Raw genomic sequence first — 14,717 nt, 5'->3', positions numbered from 1 at the left:
ATGAGGATACACATGACAGATGAATATGTTATGAGGAAGCATGAGCATGTAGTACAAAGCCTTGCCTGAGGTTGTCTCAGCTATGTAGAATATATGAAATAATACAAAGAGTTATATCAAGAAAAGAAATAATAAACATAATAAGAATAATTAAAAGGTAATGCATGAATATATTGCAATATACGAATAATATATGAATAATATAATATATGATTAATATATAAATCTGAACAAGGCCCAAACGATCAAAAATAAAAATTACAAACATCATTCCAAAATGAGACATTCTAACACGATCCTCCCTCGCGGACACCTCTCTGACATGTACTGAGCACATATTACTCATGACTGCTAGAAGATTAAGGACATGGTCCGTAGACACTTGTAACCGGAAACATCCTCTGTTACCTAACGTATAATACATGTTCATCATTTTAGGAAGGCAAAACTAACTTTTAATTAAAGAAAAGCATACATTTATTTATGTATGAAACCAATGGAACAGACATAAAAGACAACATATACTTTAGGCCTGTTCAGAGTTATACCAGGAGTTATGTCCTAGGGGCACACTCCTCATCTGCACAAATAGGACAATCCCCTCTTTGGCACATTGCACAAAAGAAAGGTTCGGGATGATGGAAATGTCCATTAATGTCAGCTTGGGAGCACCACTTGCAACGCCTAGGTTTTGGACATTTTTTGTGTACATGAACAATCACTAATTCACCTGAATCGGGTTTTGTGCCATACACCGGAAACCCACCAGGTCGCCAGTCATGGCACTCATAACCTCTTCCACGGATCACCTCATGGAGACAGTTAGGGTTTCCAAAAGGACAATCAAGGGGACCTCCAACAGCATTGCAAGGGTTCCCATACTTATTTGTATAATGTCCAGGGTTGCCTGGGACAGGATTGACTACGATAGGTGGATCCAAAATATGATCCTTAAACTTGATTCTTAACCTCCTTTTTCGTTCAGGGTTGACTCCACGCACCGACATCTGCTTAACCGCAGTCTTGACCACGATTGATTTAACTAAAGGTAACACACAGCAAAACACAACGCCTAATGCCACTAGGCCTCCACCCACCATGATGGCCAGCCTAGTAAACATAGCGCCCCATTTTCCTAAGGCCAGGTCCAACCAATCCCAGACATGAGAATCAGACCCAGCATTCGCTTTCACTTCTGTTCTTAACCCTTTAAGTTTATTCATAGCTAGGGAAAATGTTCCATTAGGTGCAGTGTTATTGGGAATAAAGGTACAACACGCATCTCCATACATTACACAAACTCCCCCCTTCTCCGCTAAGAGCCAGTTGAGAGCTTCCCTGTTTTGCCATGTCATCTGGCTTGTGGCCTTTACCTGTTCTCCTAAAGCTGTCAAAGCAGAGTCTGTATAATTTATAAATCTTTGTTGGTTATAATATATATAATTAATCCACTCTAAGTTCTTATTGGGTGTGACCCACAAAAATATAGATTCAAACCCAGATTTAACCTCATCCCTGGCTTTAAACTCATTGGGCACACCCCTGGGTTGTCCAATTGAATCAAGGTATACTTTAGGATCCGATTCATATTCTCTCTTAGTTCTAGTTTTAGCGTGCTCCACCTGGGGTATTTTAATAATGGCAACTTGTTGGACTGCTCTGACTAACGCACACAACCCAATCCATCCTTCAGGAAGAACATTCAGAAGTTTGTTTTTCCCACACATCCAAAAACTATCAGCAATACCTCTATCTTGGTTCTTTAACATGGTAAGAGATGGTGCAACCTGAGTAATGCCGCCACACGACCCCTTCCTATTTGTAATTAATCCTTTCTCATCAAATTTGCGAATCCCCACAATCTCTAACACCCAGATAGTGTCACATTTAACAGTTGTGTTTCCTACGTTAATCCCACCAATACCATAGTTATAGAAACATTCATATTTTCCCTTAACCACAGTACTTTTGTCTATCTGAGGTCTAGTTAAGTCAGTTTTAATGTTGTATGCAGCGCATTCCTTATTAGCCAGTACAGTCTCATTTAACATTGTTTTACCCCTAGTACTACCCAAGGCCATTCTGCATTCAATGTCACACAAGGGAATATGGTACTTTCCTGGTTTACAATTAGCATTTTTCCAATTAGCACAACTGTCAAATGATGCAGGTTCAGGTACTATTAATACTTCAGACAAAGGTGATTTGCTGCACAAGATACAATTGTCCATCCTATGTCTGTCCGCCGTATACCTAGCCCATTTATACCAATCATTCTTTACCGCTTTTTCCAATGTCTCGTCCTTGAGTGGTTCTGGTTCTGCCCCACCCGCTGTCTCGTTCATATCATATCCTTGAGGTGAACTGTTTGGTTTCGTCAACAAGTTCCAAATGTCAGTGAAAAACCCTCCTGATTCCGGTGTTTCTGGTTTCAGTGTAGGTTTCGCTGTAGGTGTAGTCACAGGTGTCGTTGTAGGTGTAGTCACAGGTGTCGTTGTAGGTGTAGTCACAGGTGTCGTTGTAGGTGTAGTGGATTTCTTACCTAGAGTGGTAGATGTTACTCCTGTCGTGACCACTGTGGTATTTACAGCTGCTGCCACAGTTGTCGTGGTTCTAGTTGTTGTAAGTACCTTTGGATCGGGTGCTGGTGTGAATTCAATTTTCATGGTGGTTGTACTGCTTCCTCCAACCAGTTCTGTATGTGTCAGCTCAACTATAAATTCTTCTCCTTCAACTGGTTCAATGTTTTTTATGCTGAGCACCCATTCATTTTCTTCTTTAATTACTGTTAGGTCACATCCTTTGTGATCCCAGACCACTTCTCCCTTGGTCTGATGATGAGTCCATCCACAGTAGGCGACTTCCGGTAGGGGTTTCATCCTGTATATTGCGACTGTTTTCTGTTCTCCTGCTTCCGTTATGATCTGAGGTGGGACTATAATTCTGACCCTGTTCTTCCCACCTGGTTGTCTGTCAGGTTCCTCTCTTTTTTCCCTATTCAATTGTTCATCGGGGAGACCAGGTGAGTGCCGAAAAGTCAATGTCGGAAAAGCCCCTTGCTCTTCGGCCCTTGGATCATCTCCCTCTTATGCTCCACCTGGCTCCCCATTTGGGTTGTCATCAATTCCAGGGAAGAGTTGTTCCCATTCTTCGGGGTGTACTTCTGGATCCCATTGTATTGGGCTTTCGCCATAGATATCTGCCACAGTAGGCATATCACCAGGAGTATCAGGCATATCGTTTCCCCCCCCCCTTGGAGTCTCTGGTCCCATAGGCTTGAATATCGTTGGTTGGCCAGTTTCTTCTCCTGCCCTGTCTCTTCGTTTACTCCTTCTGAGGGCAGTTGGTGGTGTGTCAGCCGTCTCTTGGCTTTCGCCTGGCTTGCTAGCTTCCTGGCTTCCTTCCGAAGCCTCGTTCTCTTCCGCTGTTCCTTCTCCTGTCGTGCCCCCGTTTGGTGTATCAGCATCCTCTGGGTCCTCATTCCTATTCGGTTGTTTCCTCCTGTCTGTCGGGACCCTGGTGCAGTGGTTGAGATGATACCACGTTTTGCTTCCTTTCACCTGGACGGCTGTCGACGTTGCTTCGGCCACCTCGTAGGGTCCTTCTCTCCTTGGTTGATCCCACTTTCTCCGGAACACCCGAATGTAGACCAGATCCCCTGGTATCACCTGGCGTGGCCCTTCTGGTCTCTGCTCCGGTTCCTTCTTTTTCTCCTGTGAATATATAGCTTCATGTATCTTGGTTAGATGCTTTACATATGATTTTAGTTCTGTTTCTAGTATGTCTAACGAGGGACCTTTATACAGTCCCCCTAGTGATGGCACAGGCATGGGTCGACCCGTAAGCATTTCATGCGGTGACAAGTGCGTGTTTCTGTTAGTTTCCATGCGACTGCTCATTAGTGCAAGCGGCAAAGCATCTACCCAGTTAAGCCCCGTGGATAGGCAAATCTTTATTATTTTATTTTTCAGCGAGCCGTTGGCTCTCTCTACGATTCCTTGCGATTGGGGATGATACACACATCCTAGTCTTTGTTTCATCCTTAGTTTCTGTATTATGATTTTTACCACTTTTTGTATGAACGCCGCGCCATTGTCTGAACTGATTTCTGATGGAATACCAAACCTAGGTATTATTTCTTTTGATAAGAATTTTATCACGGTGTTTGCTCCTTGATCAGCCGATGGTATTGCTTCTATCCATCTGCTAAACCTGTCTATTATGACTAGCATGTATCTTTTACCATAAGCAGGTTTTATCATGTCTACATAGTCCATCACAATGTGTCGAAATGGTCCTTCTGGGACTGGTATGTGACCTATAGGCGTGGTTATACCTTCACGTATGTTGTTTTTCGCGCATATTTCACATTTTGACAAGACGTCATCTACTGTTGCTTGTAGATAAGGAGACCAAAAACCTTGTTTTTTGATTTGTCTTACCACCTCCCCCCTTGCACAATGATCTAGATCATGTGCATCATTAATAAGCAAACCCAATAATGTGGTAGTGGCAAGTATGGCACCATCATGTGTTCTCCATACCCCATGTCTATCAACAGAGGCTCCCCTCTGTATCCAGGTATTTTTCTCGGTGATCGTGGCACGAGCCTGAATTTGAATCAACTCATCAGGAGTGGTGAGTGGCGCAATTCCGATTACATCTAATAACGGTGCCGTTAGAATAGGGACAATACATCTAGATGCCTTTTTGGCAGCCTCGTCAGCTGCATTATTGCCCCTGATAACAAAATCATTACCTTTTTTGTGAGCTTGACATTTAATTATTGCCAGTCTCCTAGGGTACATTAAAGCTGTCATTAGTTTAACGATTTGTGCATGATGTTGGATAGGAGTTCCATCACTCTTTTTAAACCCTCTCTGCTTCCATACTGCACCAAACAGGTGACACACCCCATGTGCATAAGCCGAATCGGTGTAGATGTTAACTGTCTTTCCCTTTCCTAGCACGCAAGCAGCCGTTAATGCTTGTAGTTCAGCCAATTGGGCTGAACATGGTTGGGGGCAATATTCTATTACTACCTCGGTGAAGGCTCTACCTTGTTCCTTAACTACTGCAAACCCTGCATGATTACCAGTGTAGTCCTTAAAACAGGAACCATCTACAAAGTAATTCTCCAGGTTACTTCCCTCACGGTCCATTAATGGAATGGACTCTAAATCAGGGCGCAGTTTGGTAAATGTTAGGGCTTCAGCAACACAGTCATGTGCTTGTCCTTCAAAGTCAAATGGAATTCTGTCAGCTGGATTGACAGTGTTGCATCTTTTTATGGATACGTCCGGGTAAGTAAGTAAAGTCATGTAGTCTAAGGTTCTAGCGTTAGTTAACACAAATCTCCCCTGTTCTATCAGCTCCACTATTTTATGATGGGTACTTATAATCACTGGATATCCCATGGTGATCGTCGAGGCTTTGTCATACGCGTAATGTAAGGCTGCTAATCCCTGATAACAGGGCGGGTAGCCTTGAGCTACTGGATCCAATTTAGAACTGTAGTGAGCAATAGGTTGTTTCTTTCTACCGCTACATGTTTCCTGCATAAGAATAGCGGCCGCATAGTTGTCACACCTATTTGCTACGTATAACAGAAATGGTTTAGTGTAATCAGGTGCTGCTAGGGCCGGTGCTGTTTGCATTTCCTTTTTGAGTGTTTCGAATGCAATGACAGCATCGGAGGTCCACTCCAGCGATGCTCTTAGATTAAGCTGTCCTGCTTCCTTCATTATTTCTCTCAGAGGAGCCGTTTTGATTACATACTCCTCTATCCAATCAGAACTAAATCCTGTCATTCCTAAAAAGGTCATCATTTGAGCTACCGTTTGGGGCAACGGTGCTTTGCTAATTCCCTCTAGTTGTCCTGGAGCTATTGCTTTAGTTCCATGGGCTATTGTTCTGCCTAAGTACTCAACCTGGGGTTGACAGTACTGTAATTTTGCTTTAGAGACCTTGTGTCCTCCATCCGCTAACCTCTGCAGGACTTTTAGTGAGTCAGAGTGGCACTGTTCTATCGTGGAGGCACAGATTAGTAGGTCATCTACATATTGGATCAGAGTGCCGTCAAGCATTAATTCTTCTAGATCTGCTCTCAATATTTGATTGAACAAGTGCGGGCTGTGCCTAAATCCCTGGGGGAGACGAGAGTAAGACAGAGTTTTACCTCTGTACCTAAATGCAAACAAGTGCCTGCATTCCTCCGCCAGGGGGACACTAAAAAATGCTCCACACAGGTCAATCACGGTGAAGTATTTGGCATCTGGGGGAACATTAGTCAGCAGCGTGTGAGGATTGGGAACTTCTGCTGGACAATCTTGTGCTATCTCATTAATAGCCCTCAAGTCGTGTACCAGTCTCCATTTTTTACCATCGGCTTTAAGTACAGGTAGCAAAGGTGTATTGCAGACGCTTGGCATCTCAATTAATACTCCTGCCCTGATCAGTCCCTCAATCGTTGATCTTATTCCCTCCTCAGCTTCGGGTTTCATAGGATACTGGGCTTTCCAAGGAGGTTTGGTGTCTGGCTTGACTTTTATGTTGATCGGGCTTGCTGATTTGACAAGCCCTACGTCGGTATCATGTTGTGACCATACTTCCGGTGGTATGATTTTCTCCATTTCTTCTCTAAGCTCGCCAATTAGCCCTATCCCTTCTCCTAACACTACTTGTTGGTCTACACTGACCTCTATCTCCCTAGGATCGCCAATCATCATTGTAGTAGTTACTATCTTGATGAATGCTTTATCTTTGGAGTGAAAAATCAATGGATTGTCTGTTTTGTCCCACTTTGTCTTTTTAGCTTTCCTCATCATGGGTCCCACATCCTTTGATGTGAAACCTTGATTTACTAGCAATGTGATGTGAGGGATAGAGTCCGAGACATTGAACCATTTCAGCACAAATTCAGAATCGTCTCCGTCCATCACATCCATCGCCGCTCCCTGTTCTCCAATGATTATACATTGGGACATAATTGGTGCTTTCCTGTTATTTTCCCCCAAGACCCAGAGCTGCTCTAGCAACGGATCCTGATGAGGGTCAAATTGCATTGTGCAGTGATATTCAGACCTTGCTCTAACCGCTCCGGGTATCTGGGCCTGAATAAATTTACCCCATCTTCTTACTGTCCTGTCTACATCTGTTTCAATACCTCCTAACCAATATACGTTGGCTGTGGCCTCTGTGTTTACCACCGGTAATTGTAATCCTATTTTTTCTATTATCACCCCGTCGGGGGAGCATTTAATTTGTATACCCATTTGGCATAGGGCATCTCTTCCTAATAGATTAACCGGTGTTTGATCTGATACCAGTATTGGGATTGTTGCTGATTTACCGTTAGCAGTAAGACGAACTGGAGCGGTCATTGGATTTAGCTGCGCTTTTCCCGAGAATCCTATTGTTTTGGCATATTTACCAGACATGGGGAGATGAGAGGCATAATTTGGACTCACACATGTGTAAGTGGCTCCAGTATCTATTAACATGGGTACGCCTCTATTCTCTATTTGAACCTGCAGCATAGGCTCTTGGTCAGCTCCTGTAGTTAAAATTGTAAACTGACCCTCCCCTTTAGGATTCTCTGGGCATCCCTAGTATATCTGATTGGGTCCTGACCATGGGTTCACAGGGCCCGGGGGTGGGTTCCGGTCACCCTGCCATCCGCCAGTAGGGCCCCAGGGATTCTGGTTGCCCCCAGCAGGTGGCTGCCAGCCACTGGGGCTGTTGTGTGCTGGTGAACGCCTATTGTGCGTATTATCCCCAGTACAATCCTGCCACGGGTTTATGGGACATTCACGTCTGGTGTGCCCTTGTTGGTAGCAGCCCCAACACACACCAGGTGGCCCCCGTGGGGTCCTGGTTCCTTTCCCCTGTATATTTCTTTGTTGTCTGTTCCCACCAGTCCAAATCGGGGGCTGTGTGTACACATTTGCTACTGGCAATGGGACAGGCACTTGGGTCCGGCCAGGGGTCAACGGTTGCGGCCCTCCTGGGGAAACAGCAGCCATTGTTCCTATCTCGGACACAGAGGTGGTTACTGAGGCCTGGATCTTTTTCTTTCCTTTGGTCAGTTCTTCTAGCTGCAACTGGGCCAGCCTTCTCTGGATGTCTTTCCCTTGCTCAGCTTGTTTTTGTTCCTCCCTTCTATGTTTCTCCACAGCGTGAACCACATAGTCACAGAATTCTTTGTATGGTTTTGAGGTAAGTCCCACCACGTCCTCCAGCCGGTTCCTTACTGGCTGGGGCATGGCTTCCACCACTGAGGTCCGGAACATTGTTGTCATCAATTCATTTTCCTCCGGATCCTGTTCTGTTTCCATTCTCCATTTTTTCAATTGTCCATGCAGGTACGCAGCTGGGTTTTCTGTAGCTCCAATGGCCTCTCCCCTCAGTGCCTTGGGGTCCACCTTTGTTGGGTATGTTGGGTATGCTGCCCTTAGGGCCCTCCAGACGGCAGGCCTATACCTGTCAAACATCAGTCCGTCTCTTGACACCTCCCACTCTGTGCCGTTGATTCCTCCCTCCTGCATGATTTCTCCCATTCTCTGCACGCTTGTTACCCTTGCCAGTAATGCCCTTATGTCGCCCACCGCCAGTAATTTCCCCATTGTAAATTCTTCAAAGGTTCTGATCCACTTCCCAGCTCCTTCATGGAGATCCGGCAGCCGAGTGACCAAACCCTCCAGGTCCTGCGTAGCCCATGGTATGTAGTGCCCCTGATTTCCTTTTATCAGGATTGGGCATTGGTTATACGGATCTAGACTATAGTGTTTTGCTTTTTTCTTTGCCCTGTCTCTGAGCACCATGTGATCTGTCTCTGTGGAGTCTTGTCTCAGACTCTCCTGTAGGTTGCGAGCTGCTGCTTCATCTTGCCTCTCTTGCTCCCTTGCGTACTCTTCCGTTGCTTGCTCATATTCTTCTCGTATCTTCTGTGTTAGTAGGCGGTTCTTCCTTTCTAATAGATCTATATCGAATCTATTATCTTTTCCCTCATCCTCAGATTCTTCCCCAAAGTTGCTGTCTGCATCAGATCCTTCAGGAGTTTTTGGGTGTTTCTGTGGCTTCTCTTCTTTCTTGTCTTTTTCTTTTCTTCCTTCTGTTGTGTGTTGTTTCGGTGTTTCCTTCTTTCCCATTTCTGTTTCCATTGCTTTCAGGGTTTTTATCAAACCCCCATAGCAATTGAAACCTTCTTCTTTGCTTCTTGTGTGTCTCTTTGTTTTTGTTGGACCTTTCCCTGCTGAGTGAGGGGGTGCACCCACTGCTCTGGGTGTGCAGGCCTAATCCTCCTCCTCTGTCACTTCCACCCTCCCTCTTATTTCGATCTGTCCGGTTACCATGGGATACTGCCCATGGGGATAAGGTGGTGGCTTATTCTCCCACACACCCTTTTCCTCATTTTTCTTGTGATCCTTCTTCAGCATTTCTCTTGCCGTTCTCATGCTGTGTAACAGGCCCATTCCTTCGTCTTTAAACATTTTCAATATTTCATTCTCTCTTTCTCGTTTGTTCTTTCTTTTCTGTTTTTTATCGTTTGGTTTGTAGTTTTTTATTAGGGTCTCCATTTCCTCACACACAGAGACATCCAATGTCCCCTCTGCAGGCCATTTGGTATTATACTTTCTAGTACGTTTTTCCCATTTTTCAGATGTTTCTTTTATTTCATTTTTATTCAAAGGGTGTCTGGCCCCCAAGATCTCTACCGGTGTCCCATTCCCTTTGAAAGACATCTTTGTCTTTAGCTTTACTTTCCTGTATTAAATCCCTTTCCTAGGCTGCGGCCTCCTAGGGACCCAGCAATCCTAAAGTGTTTTATTTTACTTGTGTTTACACTATGCTGCGTTATCCGTTTAGTGAATGCCAAACATTTATTGCGGTTCCGTGTGTTATCTTATTTAATTCTGGCTTAACCTGTCTTTATTTTTACTTCTTGTTTTAGTGTATATCTTTATCTGTGTGTGTTTCCTTTCCTCCCTGCGCACTGTGTGTGCTATGTGTATGTGTTTACTGTCTCCTTATTGTCTTATTTTCCTAGTTTTATCAATTTTTAATATACTGTATTATATCGATGTTTTATCTTTACATATAGCTCTCCTTATCCGTTACCTATTGGTTTTATTCCCTTCTCTCCAGGAGAGTTTTACCCCTACTCTCCCTATCTATATCGAGCGGCTACACAGCGGAGCTTCACAGTTCCTCCCCTGTCCCAAAATAGCGCGCACACACACCTGTTATCTCTCCTCCTTGCTCTATGCTTCTGACTTGTTCTAATATGCTTCCTCAACCTAGAGAAACTTTCACTCCCTCAAACACACTTTTTTTATTTGCATTCATACAATCTTTATTCACATTCGTTCATCCACACCCTGCTTTACCTAAAGCAACCTATAAAACCTCAGTCTATTCCTGATACACTTCCTCAACACAGGATAACTTTGTACTCATAGGATTTTTGTAGTGTGTCGGAAATTCTGCTTAATCGAGTCAGTTTCCCTTCACACTGTCTGTCCCCCCTTGTACTGTCCTCCGTTCCTCAGAGCAGCTACGTGGTGGACCCTACTGATCTACCGGCGCCGTTAGCAAAGCGGAGCGTTATTATCTGTAGGACTAACTTTTCACGGTTACTATTCGTCTACCTAGATCGAATCTCTCCCGTGCCCTATCTGCTCACTGCATACAGATCCTCGTTCCTCGAGCGATATCGTGAGCAGCCCACTCAATCAAGCCTTCTAATTTTCTCCTAGGCGCGATTGTGTAGGATTTCTATCTATTTATCTATTTGTTCTGACCACACGTATACAGCAGCAGTAGCCCCACGCCAGGTCAGGCAGTCCAGCCGAAAGAGAGCAAATGCACACACCTCTTGGGCCACACAAGGTTCCCAGATCTATGGTCTCGTGAGAGGAGCAACCCGAATCACACACCCAACACGAACCGCCTGATCAGGTTGATTGGGCTGTGTTAACGCACATCCCAAAACAGGTCCTGAAACAGTCGAACTCGGCCAAGCAGAATCAGACGGGACAATCCCTCCCAACAAAACCACACATGTGGGCCCGTTAGAATGGTCCAGTCAGCGCAGGCGCAAGCCCTCCCCGCTAGATACCCACACAAGCCGGTCCACTATCCACTGCGCATGTAATCCCAACAAATTGTACACATATCACATTTAATAATTCCCCATTCATGCATGCATGCAGTTCTATTGAATTCAAAAGTTCTTTTAGTACCACAAAATTTTTCAGGAGTTCTTTAAATAGAGAGACCTACGTGGCGTCTCCTTCGTTGAGACTGAATCTCCGAAGCAATCTACACAAACATTTCAACTATTGTAAGAACAAGCTTACCTTATTATAGTTGGGCGGCCACCCGTTTGCGAGACTGCTCCAGAAAAACCGTCACCAACCAAAAACGCCGTTGTCCGAGGTCCCTTCAACTCCTGGCAAGCTCGCCAAAGTATGTCGTGGAAAATTGTCTTAAAAGTAACACTCTTACAAGAACTTGTAAATTCAATATAGACTTTAATACAAAGTAGCAAAGCTGAGCTGGTCCGCGGAACAACTGACTTTCTCAGGCCCCAGCTCTGCTTTTATGCACATACAATACATAGGTCCATCCTTTATGTAAATGAAGAAAAACCCTTTATGCTTTCTGCCACCATTATCTTTCAATCCTATGGATAACGCCCACATCTGAGGATAACGCCCATATCTGCTCTTATTTCTAACATAATGGTGGCCAAACTTTCCTCACGTGGATATAAAATGAATGCATGCATCGCATGCTTACCCTTACTTATTTGTCCTTGTTATCTTTACTTATGGTTAGGTGTTTATCTCCTCCTCCCTTCATTAATGTATCTCTGTTTTTCCTTCCCTCAGCACATTCTCTTTTCTCCCACACAAACCAGATGGTATGGGGTGTATCGCTGCAGAATGCTATGGTAGCCATGCTGGTTCAGTAAATAAATCAGACTGTCACCAGTAACGCACCATCACACCACCTCCTCCATGCTTCACGGTGGGAACCACACCTGCAGAGATAATTCATTCACCTACTCTGCGTCTCACAAAGACACGGCGGTTGGAACCAAAAATCTCAAATTTGGAGTCATCAGACCAAAAGACAGATTTCCACCGGTCTAATGTCCATTGCTCGTGTTTCTTGGCCCAAGCAATTCTCTTCTTCTTATTGGTGTCCTTTAGTAGTGGTTTCTTTGCAGCAATTTGACCATGAAGGCCTGACTCAAGCAGTCTCCTCTGAACAGTTGATGTTGAGATGTGTCTGTAACTTGAACTCTGTGAAGCATTTATTTGGGCTGCAATTTCTGAGGCTGGTAACTCTAATGAACTTATCCTCTGCAGTAGAGTAATTCTGGATCTTCCTTTCCTGTGGCGGTTCTCATGAGAGCCAGTGTCATTATTGCACTTGATGGTTTTTGCAACTGCACTTGAAGAAACTTTCAAAGTTCTTGACATTTTCTGGAATGACTGATCTTCATGTGTTAAAGTAATAATGGGCTGTCATTTCTCTTTGCTTATTTGAGCTGTTCTTGCCATAATATGGACTTGGTCTTTTACCAAATAGGGCTATCTTCTGTATACCACCCCTACCTTGTCACATCACAACTGATTGACTCAAATGCATTAAGAAGGAAAGAAAATCCACAAATTAACTTTTAACAAGGTACACCTTTTAATTGGAATGCATTCCAGGTGACTACCTCAACAAGCTGGTTGACAGTGTCCAAAGCTGTCATCAAGGCAAAGGGTGGCTATTTTGAAGAATCTCAAATATAAAATATATTTTGATTTATTTAACACTTTTTTGGGGGGGGGGGTTACTTCATGATTCCATATGTGTTATTTCATAGCTTTGATGTCTTCACTATTATTCTACAGCCTAGAAAATAGTCAAAATAAAGGAGTACCCTTGAATGAGTAGGTGTGTCCAAACTTGACTGGTACTTCACTTTGTGATAATAAACTACACACACACCATAATATTATACTCTACCCACCATAATATACTGACACACTCCAGCCACATGAGGTCTAGCATTGTCTTGCATTAGGAGGAACCCAGGGCCAACCGCACCAGCATATGGTCTCACAAGGGGTCTGAGGATCTCATCTCGGTACCTAATGGCAGTCAGGCTACCTCTGGCGAGCACATGGAGGGCTGTGCGGCCCCCCAAAGAAATGCCACCCCACACCATGACTGACCCACCACCAAACCGGTCATGCTAGAGGATGTTGCAGGCAGCAGAACGTTCTCCACGGCATCTCCAGACTCTGTCACATCTGTCACGTGCTCAGTGTGAACCTGCTTTCATCTGTGAAGAGCACAGGGCGCCAGTGGCGAATTTGCCAATCTTGGTGTTCTCTGGCAAATGCCAAACGTCCTGCACGGTGTTGGGCTGTAAGCACAACCCCCACCTGTGGACGTCGGGCCCTCATACCACCCTCATGGAGTCTGTTTCTGCACATTTGTGGCCTGCTGGAGGTCATTTTGCAGGGCTCTGGCAGTGCTTCTCCTGCTCCTCCTTGCACAAAGGCGGAGGTAGCGGTCCTGCTGCTGGGTTGTTGCCCTCCTACGGCCTCCTCCACGTCTCCTGATGTACTGGCCTGTCTCCTGGTAGCGCCTCCATGCTCTGGACACTACGCTGACAGACACAGCAAACCTTCTTGCCACAGCTCGCATTGATGTGCCATCCTGGATGAGCTGCACTACCTGAGCCACTTGTGTGGGTTGTAGACTCCGTCTCATGCTACCGCTAGAGTGAAAGCACCGCCATCATTCAAAAGTGACCAAAACATCAGCCAGGAAGCATAGGAACTGAGAAGTGGTCTGTGGTCCCCACCTGCAGAACCACTCCTTTATTGGGGGTGTCTAGCTAATTGCCTATAATTTCCACCTGTTGTCTATTCCATATGCACAACAGCATGTGAAATGTATTGTCAATCAGTGTTGCTTCCTAAGTGGACAGTTTGATTTCACATTAGTGTGATTGACTTGGAGTTACATTGTGTTGTTTAAGTGTTCCCTTTATTTTTTTGAGTAGTGTATTATACTACACACCATAATATTATACTACCCACCATAATATTATACTCTACACATCATACTATTATACTACACACCATAATATACTGCTCAAAAAAATAAAGGGAACACTTAAACATCACATCCTAGATCTGAATGAAAGAAATAATCTTATTAAATACTTTTTTCTTGACATAGTTGAATGTGCTGACAACAAAATCACACAAAAATAATCAATGGAAATCCAATTTATCAACCCATGGAGGTCTGGATTTGGAGTCACACTCAAAATTAAAGTGGAAAACCACACTACAGGCTGATCCAACTTTGATGTAATGTCATTAAAACAAGTCAAAATGAGGCTCAGTAGTGTGTGTGGCCTCCACGTGCCTGTATGACCTCCCTACAATGCCTGGGCATGCTCCTGATGGTGGATGGTCTCCTGAGGGATCTCCTCCTAGACCTGGACTAAAGCATCTGCCAACTCCTGGACAGTCTGTGGTGCAACGTGGCGTTGGTGGATGGAGCGAGACATGATGTCCCAGATGTGCTCAATTGGATTCAGGTCTGGGGAACGGGCGGGCCAGTCCATAGCATCAGTGCCTTCCTCTTGCAGGAACTGCTGACACACTCCAGCCACATGAGGTCTAGCATTGTCT

This window comes from Salmo salar, chromosome ssa29 (genome assembly GCF_905237065.1).
Source record: "Salmo salar chromosome ssa29, Ssal_v3.1, whole genome shotgun sequence".
NCBI classification, from domain to species: Eukaryota; Metazoa; Chordata; class Actinopteri; order Salmoniformes; family Salmonidae; genus Salmo; species Salmo salar.
Note: the sequence above shows the minus strand (reverse complement) of the source record.